Raw genomic sequence first — 17,720 nt, 5'->3', positions numbered from 1 at the left:
CCTACGTCCACCCCAATGAGGGCTACAGTTTTGAACTTTAAGCAACAATTTTTAAGGGGTGCCTGACATTAGGCAACACTTTGTAAATGTCGCCATCACAACTACACTTATAAGCGTTGTCAAAGAGGTATAAGGGCACGCTTTGTAGTGATGCATGAGCGACACCTATTTTTATTATACTACACTTAAAAGTGTTGCATTTGCTTTATTATTGGTCACGCTTTAAAAGCATTGCCTTTTATATCTCATCTAGGACAACACTTATAAAGTGCAACTTTTCTTATGTAAAAGATAACATTGGACGTCCTACAATAACACTTTTGAAGTGTAGCAATGTTGTATAAAATTTTGTAGCCATAATTTTTTTTTAAAGAATAATAATTTTTATCTTCATATATTCAATAATCAAATAATTAAATATACAAATAACCTAAAGCACAAAATTAACTAATAATTAAATAAAAGCTATATATTTCAATTAAACTTCAGAAAACATGTCTCGCACAACCAATACGTAGAAAGTGACTACTTAAAATATCTACTATCAATAAATTCTACAAAAATCAAGTGCATTCAGACATTTATGACGATAGTACAAAAACTCTTCTTCGTTCACTACAATAGATGGAGTTTACTTCTTGACACAATTCAAATTCAATTACCTATATTTTCCTGCACATTCAAAATAAACAATAAATTGGTGAAATTTAGGAGTCCCCAGAAGAAGCCTCACCTTTTTCTTGAAGTTCCAGAATAAGGTCATTAAGACCTCCAGTTTGCACCATATCCTCATGAACGAGAAGCGTTCCTATATTAAAAATGTAATTAAGCAAATGATGTTAAAGATGTATCTTACATGATTGATACTGGTGATTTTATTAGGACAGAGAAATAAAAGTTACATTTCATTGCAGGCTGCTGGGTAATCTAGTTTTGCATCCAAAACATTACTTTTGGCCATATCAATGTCAGCAAACTTATCAATAAAAACGTGGCAAATACCATCTGGAAGATAGGTTCTTGGTTGGTTTTTGTAACCCAAAAAGGAACTGCTCTATAAGAGAGATATGTAAGTGACATGCAGTAGAACTTTCAGATAAAAAAAGGAATATAATTTGCAGCCCTTCATATTTGAACTAGTGATGTTTTCTCCAATAAGATTCCATCAGCAAGCTGGATATGGTTATAGCATTTACAGAAATCAAAATTACATCCAAGAGTGAATTTAAAGGTAGTGATCAAATTTTCTAGTCATAACAAGATGTTCTTTACCAGTATTTCCTAAAATTCAAACTTGGCCAAGCTTCTTCGTGGTTAAAGATATAGTACAGTGAAAAATAGTTTTCTATACCATTTGTTTTTCCATAACAACATTCTTAGCTTTTTCAGCCACTCTCAAACACGTATATTAGTCTATCCACTATATTGTCTCATCCGCTACATTGTCCAAGTTTGCAGAAAGTTTTTTCATATCAAGCTATTTCAAAAGATTCCTCTACAAACTGATCTTTGTTCCTCATCTTAATTAAAGTAATCTTGTTGTATAAATACTGATATCTTGTTTATTAACCTCATCATTTTTCAAGTCAAAGAGATAATGTTTAAAGTCATGTGTTAGTGCCCGAAAAGGAATTATTTTACTTCTGTCCTCTTTAAAATGTGGCCAACTGGCTCATCCATGTTAGCAAGCTCACAGACTGAGTTCGCAAGACTTAAAATCTTTAATAGTTCCAGCAAGATTACTAAAATAACTATGTGATATTGCAGTGAAAAATATTTTCACGACACTATCCATCGTAAGTGAGCAATGTCTTACTTTTCATGGTTTCATATCTAACCGAGATATAAAAGAATTCTCATATCATCTTGTTGAGCAGCAGCCACATCAGCTTCATTTTCAGCCAGGATATCTTCTTCTTTTGCCTCGAGTGCATCAATTATATCTAGGAAAAATTTACTCCTTTCTTGAGAAGAGAGGGTCAAGTTAAAGGAAGAAATAGTCAGTAGCCACATCCATGCAGCTCTACTGCAAATTATATCAAAGAAAGGTCTGTACATCCTACTCCGCCATCCCTGACCCAACTTGTGGATTACACTTTTGTATACTTTTTTAATAATAAAACAAAAAATAAAATATAGGTTCAAAAGTTAATGTCTATGCTTTTCTAGGATTTTAAAAAAAATACTTTGAAGCCATTAAAATATAATCCTAGATCCATCTGTTTCAATGGTAACATAAAATTTTCCATGGTAAAACTTCAAGGGGAAATTTGGTCCAACTTATTAGCAATTAATGCAGCCATTTGTCAACGCATCAAGCATAAGTTAGCAATACAGTAGAACTTCTTAAACACTTCTGCTTGACCAAAAGAGAAATTTTAAATCCTTCTATCATGAAACTACATCTTTGGATCATGAACTAGTTAAAGACAGAAATTTATTGTGTCTAGACTAACAATTATTGCACAGCAAAAGCAATCTCCAGCTGATTTGAAAGAGGGAATATCAAGTTTGATTTTTACTGACCCACGGTGCTCAGATATTCCAGAACTGATGGTAATTAAAGATGTTTTTGAGAAGAAAAATGGAAAAGATTTTGTTTCAGCAGCGACTGACCTGTGACCAGACATTAGTGTAAATCGGAGATCATTGAAAAGCTCTTTGTGAAAACTCCATCTAGTATAGTCAAACTAAAAATCATGAATTAGCGGGAAAAAATGAAATTTGCAAATCAATCGCTTATCAACCAAAAGCTTGGCAAGGCCAAAGCCCGAAACATGAAGCTCTAGATTCTCATCGGGGACTAGGTTAAACGACAAATTTTAATAAGTAATCCATCATAAAGTTCAACTAATGAGCAGCAGTAAAACATTTGTACTCTAATTCACTTCCCATAACATGAAATTTTTTGAAGCAACATCACTTGCCATGACGATTATTATTCATATTAAAACACATTCACAAACAATCATAAGCTAAAGCTGCAGCAACACTTTCACAGTAAGCAGCACCACATTCACACATTCACAGTAAGCAGCAAAACTTTTTATTGTTAAAGCAAAAACCTTATTCGTTGAGTAACATGGTCATTGGTTAATGCTAAAGAAACAAATATAATCTATAATATAATGAAAACTTATAAAGTCTAAAGATGATGTTTAAAATAGTTTGCACCTAAACTACTAATGCCCTGTTAAATCAAGCATGGCTTGCTCATGATGACCTTCTAAATCAAAATAAAAGGATGTTACTCATACTAATCTCAAAGACTACAAAATGAAGCACAAATTGTTCAATACTCAAACTACATTTTAAGAGTTTTCTGATGATTCATCTATATTCATCTTAGTGTAATAAGTAGGAAACTGTCTTTTCAAAACTTCAATAGATATTTCAATTTGGTAAAAGAAAAACTCAAGACTAATGTGAAGAAGTAGACCAACATGTACTTATATCTATCTCAGAAGAGTCGGACTTTATATAGATATCTTGCCCACATGATATCTAGGGAAAGATAGCTTATGCCTCAAATAACAGGACAGAAAAACTGAGTGAAGACTGTGCTAGTTAATCCTCTGGATGGTAAATGACAGAATCAGAGTACTTAGAAACACAATTATCAGACTTAAGCAAGACAAACCTATGGATGGTGAAGGTGACTATTTCTTAACAAAAAATTCCTCTTCTTCGTCATCATCTTTTTGTGCATTCTTAGCCGATGTTATCATATATATGAAACTATGATTTTCCATTGCTGATGGTAGCCTGCATTGTATTTGAAGAGTTAGGAATGGAATTACAAGCACAAAACATCAAGACAAATAAGAAGCATTCTTATGAATGAAAGCAAGTCACTGACTGCTGACTGGGGAGATGAGTGTGCGTTCAAAGGTGCCGTGTTATGATTATGGTTTGAAGACAGTTGTGACTGTCGTACTAATGATGTTGTAGGTTTCTCTCCTCCCATGTTTAAACGTGCTTCTGCCAAGCACATAACAAATGATAACTGGAGCGGATGTCTTCTGGATTCTCTCTTTGAATAACAATACTATAGTGATGTTGATGGAATCAGAGAGGAGATCGAACTTGTCGTTCGAAAATGATTGTTAGCAGGGAATTCTTATCCCGAAGATTATTGCCATTCACAAAGTTTAACATTAAAGAAAACAGGTAGTATGAAGAAACCATGAAATGAATATGGACCTCTTACGACATGTCTATCTATCTCCAGCGAGATTCTCCTTTCCAGTCTTTCCAATTTTCATGGAAGATTCATTTTATCGTCTCTATCTGTACTGCTAGCTTGTGTAACAGCAAATGTGTTGCTTCTGGCTTTGGAATCCTTTGTTGTGAATAAGAAATACTATATGTACCAATGCCACCAGGAAAAATATGTTCTGCTGATGGAGGAAACCTTTCAATAGCCTCTACCTAACTTTATTTTCTTCTTTCCCAACTCTCTTCCTTGCTTGTTCTATAGGTTGAATGAAATCATGAGTTTTTAGGTGGCCACCTGCATGACAGCTATGGGTGGACTACAAAACAATAAAGGGGATCAGTGAGGAAGAAAACAAATTTTGAGCAATTCATGTAGAGACTAAAGAATCAACAAGAAGAACAAAATAAAGCAGTGACCAATCACAAACTACGGATTCAAGCTAGGACAACAAGAAAAAGATAACCAAGAGATCTTAAACCAAATAAGATTAGTTTCGAAATAAACTTATTCTTGTTTTGACTTGTTCACACTAAACAGAGGTAAAGAAAAAAACAGAATGAGAAAGCCTGGCAGCATGGTTATAAAGGCAAACTTTAACGAGTCATGAACAATATATCATGTAGTTTAAGCTAACAGAACAACAAGGAAGAGAAAACATCAATAAAAATACATATGGAAAAGGAATCTTCACAAGGAAGTTCAAATGGACTTACAATGAAGTGAATACTGACACATGAATCTATTCCAGCTCAAATTCTATAGTATGTTGTTTAAGTTAGTGGAACGGAAAGACATGGGGGAAAATATATAAAAACTACATCCCTAAAGGACATTTCACAGTGAAGCTAGAAGAGATCAACACTAAAGTGAATATATCAACCTATTCAAACTAAATTGTACACATATGTCATTTAAGTTAATAGAACAGCAAGAGACAAAAAGCAAGAAAAAGGCCACATCCCTAAAGAGATTTTCATAGTGAAGTTTGAAGTGATTTAAACTGAAATAAATACATGAATCAGCAAATAAAAGGAATCAAGTCATAGACAAGACAAGTTCAATACTCTACTAAAGACGTCCAACGACAATTGAAATAATACATCAGAACATGAACTTATTCCAGCTCAAATTCTATACCTATGCCACTGAAGCAAACAGAAAAAGCAAAAGAATTGTAAAATCCAGAACACCCACATCCTAAACTGGATTTTCACACTGAACTTTGAAGAGATTAACCTTAAAGGTAATGTTGAATACACGAACATTTTCTTGCTCAAATTCTATAAGAGTATCGTTTAAGTTATCAGATCATAAAAAATGATAGAAGCAATGAATACCTATTCAAGCTCAAATTCTAAACCCATGTAATTTAAACTAACAGAATAGAAAAAAACAGATCCGGAAAAGGAATTGTCACGATAAATTTTGAGGAGATAAGCACTGAAGTGAATATTGGATTCATGAACTCATTCCAGCTCAAATCCTATACCTATGCAACTTAAACTAATAGAACAACAAAGAATTTTATAAGTAAAAAAAACAAATCCCAAAAAGGAATTGTCACAATCGAGTTACCATTCTCATACACACAAAAAAAAAAAAGGATTTCCCAATGAGCTTCAAAGATATTAACACTGAAGTGAATACAACATAGATGAATCTACTCCAGCTCAAATTCTATACTCATGTCACTTAAGCTATCAGAACAATAACAATGGTAAAAGCAAACAAACTCTCATCCCACAAAGGAATTATTCACAATGAAGTTTCAACAGATTATCACTGAAGTGAATGCAAAATACATCAAACTCTACACCCATGTAATTTAAGCTATCAGAAAAAGATGGAAAACCCACAAAAACACGCATCCCAAACACGGGTTTCAACAATGAAGTTTCAAGAGACTAACACTAAAGCGAATACAACGAACAAACCAACAAACAAAAGAATAACTGAATCATAATGACTATAAGGGAGCGAGACAAACAGAATCGTGATAGATGCTCTTCCCCTCTGTGTTCGATCTTCAGCTCTTCAGCTCTATGTTCGATCTTCAGCTCTTCATCTCCTCAACGTGTTCTGTGAGAAAAGTGATTTTCAACTCATCATCATTTAGTTGAAAAAAGACGAGAGTTAAAAAACAGAAGAGACAAAGACTAGAAGAAAATATGTTACCAGGAGTATGCAATAAATCAATATTAGCACAAAGAAAAGTTATATTTATGTTAGAAATACAAATAGATTGCCTTGAATATAAATTACAACATGATATAAGTTACAACATGAATCATATGTTGGGAAAGACAAAGCACTAACAAAAATGCCTGACAGGATAACATCGGAAGAATACCCAAGTCTATACTTTCCCTTTTCGATTTGAACCAAGAGAAGACAAACAACCACAAGCAATATGATAGTAAGGCAGCAAGTAATTCAACCAAACAAATATAACAAGACAATAATAAACCAATCACACAAGACACCAAGATTTACGTGGAAAACCCTTCGATGTGAAGAGTAAAAAACCACGGGACCAAAAGCTCCACTATAATCACCAAGAGTTACAATATTGTTCTCCAAAATTGGCCACAAAACAAGTGCCAAACAACGAGCAACAACAAAATAAGATTGCACCAAATCTAGAGAATTAAAGGAGCAAAATCACCAATTTCGCAGCTACTGTTCACGACAGCAAAACTGAAGCTGCAGGCCACCAAATCCAACTCTGTCAGTTCCTAATCAAAGATTGAGATGAAGATAATATGCTGTCCAAAAATCAGCTCAATCGGACAAGAAACGAAGCGGGAATCGCAATTTGAAGTTGGCTGTTAGGGCTGAATTTTGACTGCGAAAACTGCTCTCTTTCTCTCTTTTTGGCTGCTGAAAAAACTCTCTGTGTATATGAAAATAAGACCTAAATAGGCTTATATTTGCCTCATAAGAATGGGCCTATGGGCAAAAATGGGTTGGTCCAAATTGGGCTTTTATTTATCCACATAGGAAGGGAAAAAGGCCCATAACCCAACAATTCTCCCCCTCACGACTATGTGGAGGAGACCGCCATCCCGGCGACCATGCAACAATCTTCAAACTTCCCTCTTGGCAAAGCTTTAGTCATCATATCGGAACCATTGTCATTTGTATGAATCTTTTCAAGCTCAAGCAACTTAGAATCCAACACATCTCGAATCCAATGGTATCTCACATCAATGTGTTTAGACCGACCATGGAACGTAGAATTCTTGCCAAGATGTATAGCACTTTGACTGTCACAATAAAGCACATACCTCTCTTGAGCACAACCAAGTTCCCCCAAGAATCTCTTCATCCAAAGCAATTCTTTACAAGCTTCAACGACAGCAATAAGCTCAGCTTCTGTAGTAGATAGAGCAACACATTTTTGCAACCTAGATTGCCAAGACACAGCTCCCCCTGCAAAAGTAACCAAGTACCCTGAAGTAGACTTGCGAGTATCAACATCACCAGCCATGTCTGAATCAGTATAACCACAAAGAATAGGCTTCCCTGTACCAAAACACAAACTCAGACTAGAAGTGCCACAGAGATATCTCATAACCCACTTCACAGCATTCCAATGTTCTCTTCCCGGATTAGAAAGAAAACGGCTAACAACTCCAACAGCGTGAGCAATATCCGGTCTTGTACAAACCATCGCATACATCAAACTACCAACAGCTGAAGCATAAGGAACTTTCTTCATATCTTCCTTCTCATCATCACTAGAAGGACACTGTTTCGTGCTCAATTTGAAGTGCATAGCTAAAGGTGTACTGACAACCTTAGCTTTGTCCATGCTGAATCTGCGAAGTACTTTCTGAATGTACTTCTCTTGTGATAATACCAATTTCTTGGCCTTTCTATCACGGACAATCTGCATGCCAAGAATCTGCCTTGCTGGTCCTAAGTCTTTCATAGCAAAAGACTTACTCAACTCTTGCTTCAACTTCTGAATCCTGCAAGTATTATGACCAACAACAAGCATGTCATCAACATAAAGCAACACAATAATAAAGTCACCATCAGAGAACTTTTGCACAAAAACACAATGGTCTGAAGAAGTCTTCTTGAAGCCCTGCTGACTCATAAAAGAACCAAACTTCCTGTACCACTGCCTGGGAGCTTGTTTCAAACCATACAAGCTCTTCTTCAATTTGCAAACATAATTCTCTTTACCCTTGACTTCAAAACCTTCCGGTTGCTCCATATAAATTTCTTCATCTAAGTCACCATGGAGGAAAGCAGTTTTAACATCCATTTGCTCAACCTCTAAATCTAGACTTGCAGCCAAGCCTAGAACCACACGAATGGATGACATCTTCACAACTGGAGAGAATATCTCATCAAAATCAACTCCCCTTTTCTGATTAAATCCCTTGACAACTAATCTAGCTTTGTACCGTGGAACTGGATTACCATCTTCATGTTTCACCCGAAAAACCCACCTGTTTTTCAAAGCTTTTCTGTCTTTAGGTAACTTAACCAAATCAAAGGTATGATTATCATGCAAGGATTTAATCTCATCTTCCATAGCATCAAACCACCTTTCTTTTTCTTCACTTTCCATGGCCTCATCAAGACTCTCAGGTTCTCCCCCGTCAGTCAAGAGTACATACTCATTGGGAGAATAACGAGATGAAGGAATTCTCTCTCTACTAGATCGTCTGAGAGAACTCTCTGGAGCATCTATAATTGGTTGTTGGACAACCACATCATCTTGCACTGGAGCATCAACAACATCATGCCGGTCATTCTGAACATGATCACCATCTTCATTATCAACTTGATTTTCATCATTATGAAGATTTTCTTCCGGTGCAATAGTCAAAGGAACTGGATCAACATCAACTAAGCTCTCACTACTCTGAAAATCAGCCTTGTCAGCTTTGTCAAAATCTTCAATTGTTTGGTCTTCAAAGAACACAACATCACGGCTTCTAACAAGTTTCTTCTCAACAGGATCATAGAAACGATAGCCAAATTCATCTTGACCATAACCAATGAAGATACACTGCCTAGTTTTAACATCCAACTTTGACCTTTCATCCTTAGGAACATGTACAAAGGCTTTACACCCAAAGACTCTAAGATGATCATAAGAAACATTCTTACCAGTCCAAACTCTGTCAGGGACATCACCATCTAAAGCAACAGCAGGAGATAAATTGATAACATAAGCAGCAGTATTAAGTGCTTCTGCCCAAAAGGAATCTGACAGCTTAGCATCTGAAAGCATACATCTAACCCTCTCAACTAGAGTTCTGTTCATCCTCTCTGCTAAACCATTTAACTGAGGAGTCTTTGGAGGAGTTTTCTGATGCCTAATACCCTGCTCTCTGCAATATCTATCAAAAGGACCAATATACTCACCACCATTATCTGAGCGGATGCATTTCAATGTCTTCCCTGTTTGTCTTTCAACCAAGGCCTGAAAACTCTTGAACACATCAAGTACTTGATCCTTGGACTTCAAAGGAAATACCCAGAGTTTGCGAGAATGATCATCAATAAAAGTCACAAAGTAAAGTGCACCACCATGAGATCTTACCTTAAAAGGACCACACAAATCAGAATGTACCAACTCCAGCAAATCAAGCTTTCTTGAAGGCGGATGACTCTGAAAAGAAACTCTTTTCTGTTTACCGGCTAAGCAATGAACACATTTCTTCAACTTTGCTTGTTTCACTCCAGAAAGCAAATTTTTCTTAGCCAAACTATCAATCCCCTTCTCGCTCATATGACTCAGCCTTCTATGCCATAACTCTGATGAAGTATCATTCTCCACCAAATTTACTGAGTCTCTGGACATGGAGCCCTGAAATACATACAAGTTAGACAACTTGTCACCACGGGCCACAACCATCAAACCTCTAGTAAGCTTCCACTGGCCAACACCAAGTGTATTAACATAACCCTCATCATCAAGATATCCCACAGAAATCAAATTCAAGCGAACATCTGGAGCATGCTTGACATTATTGAGAACTAGTTTGGAACCATTGTTACTTTCCAAACAAACTGTCCCAATGCCAATAACTTCAACTTCATGATTATTGCCCATTTTCAACGTTCCAAAATTACCTGGAGTATAAGAAGAAAATAATTCCTTCTTTGGCGTGACATGAGAAGTAGCACCAGAATCCACAAACCAGCTAGACTCATCACGAACAAGATTAATGGCATTTTCATCACAAGAAACAAGAAGATCATCATTAGCAACAACAGCAACACGATTTTCATTATCGCCTTCTCTCTTTTGTTGTCTCATATCTCTCTTGTGCTTGTAACAATATTTCATGATATGCCCATTCTTGTGGCAATAGTCACATGTAATATTCTTGTATTTAGACTTTGACTTGCTTCTACTTTTACCTCTATCATTCTGACCTCTGGACTTGTTTCTCCCCCTATCTTCAGTAACCAAAACATCGGAGTGTGAAGCTGAAGAAGATGAGGCTTGAGATCTTCTTCTCATTTCTTCATTCAAGACACCACTCTTAGTATATTCCATGGTTACAACACCACTGGGAGCAGAATTAGTCAAAGAAACTCGAAGAGTTTCCCAAGAGTCTGGCAGAGTATTAAGAAGCCAAAGTCCCTGTATCTCATCATCAAACTTTACACCCATTCCGGACAGCTGGTCAAGAACACCCTGAAAATCATTAATATGATCAGAAATAGGAGTGCCCTCTTTATACCTGATATTCATTAATTGTTTCAATAGGAACAACTTGTTGTTGCCAGTCTTCGAAGCATAAAGTGTCTCGAGCTTGTCCCACAAACTTTTGGCATGTGTCTCATTCACAATATGATTTCTAACATTATCTTCAACCCATTGTCTAATATAGCCACAAACCTGCAGATGCTCAAATTCCCATTCTTCATCATTCAAAGACTGAGGCTTATTAGAAGCAAACACAGGTAAATGCATCTTCTTGACAAATAGAAGATCTTTCATCTTGCCTTTCCAAATATGATAGTTACTACCATTTAAACACACCATTTTGCTCATATTTGCCTCCATCATTCAAAACGACAATCAACAATAACCAATGCTCTGATACCACTTTGTTGGGAAAGACAAGGCACTAACAAAGAATGCCTGACAGGATAACAGCGGAAGAATACCCAAGTCTATACTTTCCCTTTTCGATTTGAACCAAGAGAAGACAAACAACCACAAGCAATATGATAGTAAGGCAGCAAGTAATTCAACCAAACAAATATAACAAGGCAATAATAAACCAATCACACAAGACACCAAGATTTACGTGGAAAACCCTTCGATGTGAAGAGTAAAAAACCACGGGACCAAAAGCTCCACTATAATCACCAAGAGTTACAATATTGTTCTCCAAAATTGGCCACAAAACAAGTGCCAAACAACGAGCAACAACAAAATAAGATTGCACCAAATCTAGAGAATTAAAGGAGCAAAATCACCAATTTCGCAGCTACTGTTCACGACAGCAAAACTGAAGCTGCAGGCCACCAAATCCAACTCTGTCAGTTCCTAATCAAAGATTGAGATGAAGATAATATGCTGTCCAAAAATCAGCTCAATCGGACAAGAAACGAAGCGGGAATCGCAATTTGAAGTTGGCTGTTAGGGCTGAATTTTGACTGCGAAAACTGCTCTCTTTCTCTCTTTTTGGCTGCTGAAAAAACTCTCTGTGTATATGAAAATAAGACCTAAATAGGCTTATATTTGCCTCATAAGAATGGGCCTATGGGCAAAAATGGGTTGGTCCAAATTGGGCTTTTATTTATCCACATAGGAAGGGAAAAAGGCCCATAACCCAACAATTCTCCCCCTCACGACTATGTGGAGGAGACCGCCATCCCGGCGACCATGCAACAATCTTCAAACTTCCCTCTTGGCAAAGCTTTAGTCATCATATCGGAACCATTGTCATTTGTATGAATCTTTTCAAGCTCAAGCAACTTAGAATCCAACACATCTCGAATCCAATGGTATCTCACATCAATGTGTTTAGACCGACCATGGAACGTAGAATTCTTGCCAAGATGTATAGCACTTTGACTGTCACAATAAAGCACATACCTCTCTTGAGCACAACCAAGTTCCCCCAAGAATCTCTTCATCCAAAGCAATTCTTTACAAGCTTCAACGACAGCAATAAGCTCAGCTTCTGTAGTAGATAGAGCAACACATTTTTGCAACCTAGATTGCCAAGACACAGCTCCCCCTGCAAAAGTAACCAAGTACCCTGAAGTAGACTTGCGAGTATCAACATCACCAGCCATGTCTGAATCAGTATAACCACAAAGAATAGGCTTCCCTGTACCAAAACACAAACTCAGACTAGAAGTGCCACAGAGATATCTCATAACCCACTTCACAGCATTCCAATGTTCTCTTCCCGGATTAGAAAGAAAACGGCTAACAACTCCAACAGCGTGAGCAATATCCGGTCTTGTACAAACCATCGCATACATCAAACTACCAACAGCTGAAGCATAAGGAACTTTCTTCATATCTTCCTTCTCATCATCACTAGAAGGACACTGTTTCGTGCTCAATTTGAAGTGCATAGCTAAAGGTGTACTGACAACCTTAGCTTTGTCCATGCTGAATCTGCGAAGTACTTTCTGAATGTACTTCTCTTGTGATAATACCAATTTCTTGGCCTTTCTATCACGGACAATCTGCATGCCAAGAATCTGCCTTGCTGGTCCTAAGTCTTTCATAGCAAAAGACTTACTCAACTCTTGCTTCAACTTCTGAATCCTGCAAGTATTATGACCAACAACAAGCATGTCATCAACATAAAGCAACACAATAATAAAGTCACCATCAGAGAACTTTTGCACAAAAACACAATGGTCTGAAGAAGTCTTCTTGAAGCCCTGCTGACTCATAAAAGAACCAAACTTCCTGTACCACTGCCTGGGAGCTTGTTTCAAACCATACAAGCTCTTCTTCAATTTGCAAACATAATTCTCTTTACCCTTGACTTCAAAACCTTCCGGTTGCTCCATATAAATTTCTTCATCTAAGTCACCATGGAGGAAAGCAGTTTTAACATCCATTTGCTCAACCTCTAAATCTAGACTTGCAGCCAAGCCTAGAACCACACGAATGGATGACATCTTCACAACTGGAGAGAATATCTCATCAAAATCAACTCCCCTTTTCTGATTAAATCCCTTGACAACTAATCTAGCTTTGTACCGTGGAACTGGATTACCATCTTCATGTTTCACCCGAAAAACCCACTTGTTTTTCAAAGCTTTTCTGTCTTTAGGTAACTTAACCAAATCAAAGGTATGATTATCATGCAAGGATTTAATCTCATCTTCCATAGCATCAAACCACCTTTCTTTTTCTTCACTTTCCATGGCCTCATCAAGACTCTCAGGTTCTCCCCCGTCAGTCAAGAGTACATACTCATTGGGAGAATAACGAGATGAAGGAATTCTCTCTCTACTAGATCGTCTGAGAGAACTCTCTGGAGCATCTATAATTGGTTGTTGGACAACCACATCATCTTGCACTGGAGCATCAACAACATCATGCCGGTCATTCTGAACATGATCACCATCTTCATTATCAACTTGATTTTCATCATTATGAAGATTTTCTTCCGGTGCAATAGTCAAAGGAACTGGATCAACATCAACTAAGCTCTCACTACTCTGAAAATCAGCCTTGTCAGCTTTGTCAAAATCTTCAATTGTTTGGTCTTCAAAGAACACAACATCACGGCTTCTAACAAGTTTCTTCTCAACAGGATCATAGAAACGATAGCCAAATTCATCTTGACCATAACCAATGAAGATACACTGCCTAGTTTTAACATCCAACTTTGACCTTTCATCCTTAGGAACATGTACAAAGGCTTTACACCCAAAGACTCTAAGATGATCATAAGAAACATCCTTACCAGTCCAAACTCTGTCAGGGACATCACCATCTAAAGCAACAGCAGGAGATAAATTGATAACATAAGCAGCAGTATTAAGTGCTTCTGCCCAAAAGGAATCTGACAGCTTAGCATCTGAAAGCATACATCTAACCCTCTCAACTAGAGTTCTGTTCATCCTCTCTGCTAAACCATTTAACTGAGGAGTCTTTGGAGGAGTTTTCTGATGCCTAATACCCTGCTCTCTGCAATATCTATCAAAAGGACCAATATACTCACCACCATTATCTGAGCGGATGCATTTCAATGTCTTCCCTGTTTGTCTTTCAACCAAGGCCTGAAAACTCTTGAACACATCAAGTACTTGATCCTTGGACTTCAAAGGAAATACCCAGAGTTTGCGAGAATGATCATCAATAAAAGTCACAAAGTAAAGTGCACCACCATGAGATCTTACCTTAAAAGGACCACACAAATCAGAATGTACCAACTCCAGCAAATCAAGCTTTCTTGAAGGCGGATGACTCTGAAAAGAAACTCTTTTCTGTTTACCGGCTAAGCAATGAACACATTTCTTCAACTTTGCTTGTTTCACTCCAGAAAGCAAATTTTTCTTAGCCAAACTATCAATCCCCTTCTCGCTCATATGACTCAGCCTTCTATGCCATAACTCTGATGAAGTATCATTCTCCACCAAATTTACTGAGTCTCTGGACATGGAGCCCTGAAATACATACAAGTTAGACAACTTGTCACCACGGGCCACAACCATCAAACCTCTAGTAAGCTTCCACTGGCCAACACCAAGTGTATTAACATAACTCTCATCATCAAGATATCCCACAGAAATCAAATTCAAGCGAACATCTGGAGCATGCTTGACATTATTGAGAACTAGTTTGGAACCATTGTTACTTTCCAAACAAACTGTCCCAATGCCAATAACTTCAACTTCATGATTATTGCCCATTTTCAACGTTCCAAAATTACCTGGAGTATAAGAAGAAAATAATTCCTTCTTTGGCGTGACATGAGAAGTAGCACCAGAATCCACAAACCAGCTAGACTCATCACGAACAAGATTAATGGCATTTGCATCACAAGAAACAAGAAGATCATCATTAGCAACAACAGCAACACGATTTTCATTATCGCCTTCTCTCTTTTGTTGTCTCATATCTCTCTTGTGCTTGTAACAATATTTCATGATATGCCCATTCTTGTGGCAATAGTCACATGTAATATTCTTGTATTTAGACTTTGACTTGCTTCTACTTTTACCTCTATCATTCTGACCTCTGGACTTGTTTCTCCCCCTATCTTCAGTAACCAAAACATCGGAGTGTGAAGCTGAAGAAGATGAGGCTTGAGATCTTCTTCTCATTTCTTCATTCAAGACACCACTCTTAGTATATTCCATGGTTACAACACCACAGGGAGCAGAATTAGTCAAAGAAACTCGAAGAGTTTCCCAAGAGTCTGGCAGAGTATTAAGAAGCCAAAGTCCCTGTATCTCATCATCAAACTTTACACCCATTCCGGACAGCTGGTCAAGAACACCCTGAAAATCATTAATATGATCAGAAATAGGAGTGCCCTCTTTATACCTGATATTCATTAATTGTTTCAATAGGAACAACTTGTTGTTGCCAGTCTTCGAAGCATAAAGTGTCTCGAGCTTGTCCCACAAACTTTTGGCATGTGTCTCATTCACAATATGATTTCTAACATTATCTTCAACCCATTGTCTAATATAGCCACAAACCTGCAGATGCTCAAATTCCCATTCTTCATCATTCAAAGACTGAGGCTTATTAGAAGCAAACACAGGTAAATGCATCTTCTTGACAAATAGAAGATCTTTCATCTTGCCTTTCCAAATATGATAGTTACTACCATTTAAACACACCATTTTGCTCATATTTGCCTCCATCATTCAAAACGACAATCAACAATAACCAATGCTCTGATACCACTTTGTTGGGAAAGATAAGGCACTAACAAAGAATGCCTGACAGGATAACAGCGGAAGAATACCCAAGTCTATACTTTCCCTTTTCGATTTGAACCAAGAGAAGACAAACAACCACAAGCAATATGATAGTAAGGCAGCAAGTAATTCAACCAAACAAATATAACAAGGCAATAATAAACCAATCACACAAGACACCAAGATTTACGTGGAAAACCCTTCGATGTGAAGAGTAAAAAACCACGGGACCAAAAGCTCCACTATAATCACCAAGAGTTACAATATTGTTCTCCAAAATTGGCCACAAAAAAAGTGCCAAACAACGAGCAACAACAAAATAAGATTGCACCAAATCTAGAGAATTAAAGGAGCAAAATCACCAATTTCGCAGCTACTGTTCACGACAGCAAAACTGAAGCTGCAGGCCACCAAATCCAACTCTGTCAGTTCCTAATCAGAGATTGAGATGAAGATAATATGTTGTCCAAAAATTAGCTCAATCGGACAAGAAACGAAGCGGGAATCGCAATTTGAAGTTGGTTGTTAGGGCTGGATTTTGACTGCGAAAAACTGCTCTCTTTCTCTCTTTTTGGCTGTAGAAAAAAAACTCTTTGTATGTCTGAAAATAAGACCTAAATAGGCTTATATTTGCCTCATAAGAATGGGCCTATGGGCAAAAATGGGTTGGTCCAAATTGGGCTTTTATTTATCCACGTAGGAAGGGAAAAAGACCCATAACCCAACATCATAATGAATAAAGAAGAATTTGTAGTAGACGAAAGAACATATGAAAATCAAGATGGATTAGTGATAAAAATAATATTTTCAAATCTCGGAAGACCATATAAAAAAATAGGAAATAACTTGTATTTAATGTTAGAAAAGGAAACAGCAAAATTAGAAGACAGTTTAACAGCTATGGTAAGAATAACAAAGTAAAACAAAGAAATAGATAAATCAAAAGAGATTGAAAAAATAAAAACACAAGCAAAACAGGAAGTACAACACCTAGAAGAAATAAAAAATACAAAAATAAGTGAATTAGAAAAGAATTAGCTAAGCTAAAATTATTATATGAAACAAAACAAAAAGAAAAACAAATAGAAATGGATAAAGAACTTGAATTGACTAATGAAATAAATAAGATGAAACAAAAATTAAATGAAAACCATGAAATAGACGAAATAGACGAAATAAATGAATCAGATACAATGAACGATCAAAAATCAGAAATAAGTGATATAAGCGAAACATACACAGAAATCCTAGAACAAGTGAATAACGCGAAAAAATTAGAAATAAATACAGGAGATATAAATCAACCTAGAACATCAAGAGTTAAAACCCCAGATAATAGTCCTAAAAGTAGTCCCAAATGGACAGCACCAACTTATTATACAGATAATTATGAACGATCAAATAGAACAAATGCAATATGGAATAGTAGATTAAATAAAAAATGGACGCCTAGACCAATAACTGAACAATATAACTTTTTAGATCTAGATTGTGTTATAGATATAAATAAAGCAATCTTACTATGGGTAGGAAATATATCTAAACAACTTATAGATAACAAAATAACAACAAAAGAAATGCCAGGATATATAGAAATAACATTTGT

General features: G+C 36.6%; 1 long non-coding RNA gene across 6 annotated transcripts; it reads right to left on the bottom strand.

The window, feature by feature from the left end:
• Positions 1-559: 559 nt before the first annotated feature.
• On the bottom strand, positions 560-6,311 carry LOC114075164. 6 transcript variants are annotated; one of them, XR_003575568.1, is made up of 3 exons: positions 6,207-6,311; positions 903-4,535; positions 560-808 (listed from the first exon to the last, which is right to left on the bottom strand). It is a non-coding gene; the product is annotated as an uncharacterized LOC114075164 (long non-coding RNA). The 6 variants fall into 6 exon arrangements; XR_003575569.1 differs by having other exon boundaries at positions 560-1,049; positions 1,817-4,535; XR_003575566.1 differs by having other exon boundaries at positions 560-1,964; positions 3,641-4,535.
• Between the last annotated feature and the right edge of the window lie 11,409 nt (positions 6,312-17,720).

This window comes from Solanum pennellii, chromosome 12 (genome assembly GCF_001406875.1).
Source record: "Solanum pennellii chromosome 12, SPENNV200".
In the NCBI taxonomy this organism is placed as follows: Eukaryota; Viridiplantae; Streptophyta; class Magnoliopsida; order Solanales; family Solanaceae; genus Solanum; species Solanum pennellii.
Note: the sequence above shows the minus strand (reverse complement) of the source record. Positions and strands in the feature narration are given on the sequence as shown.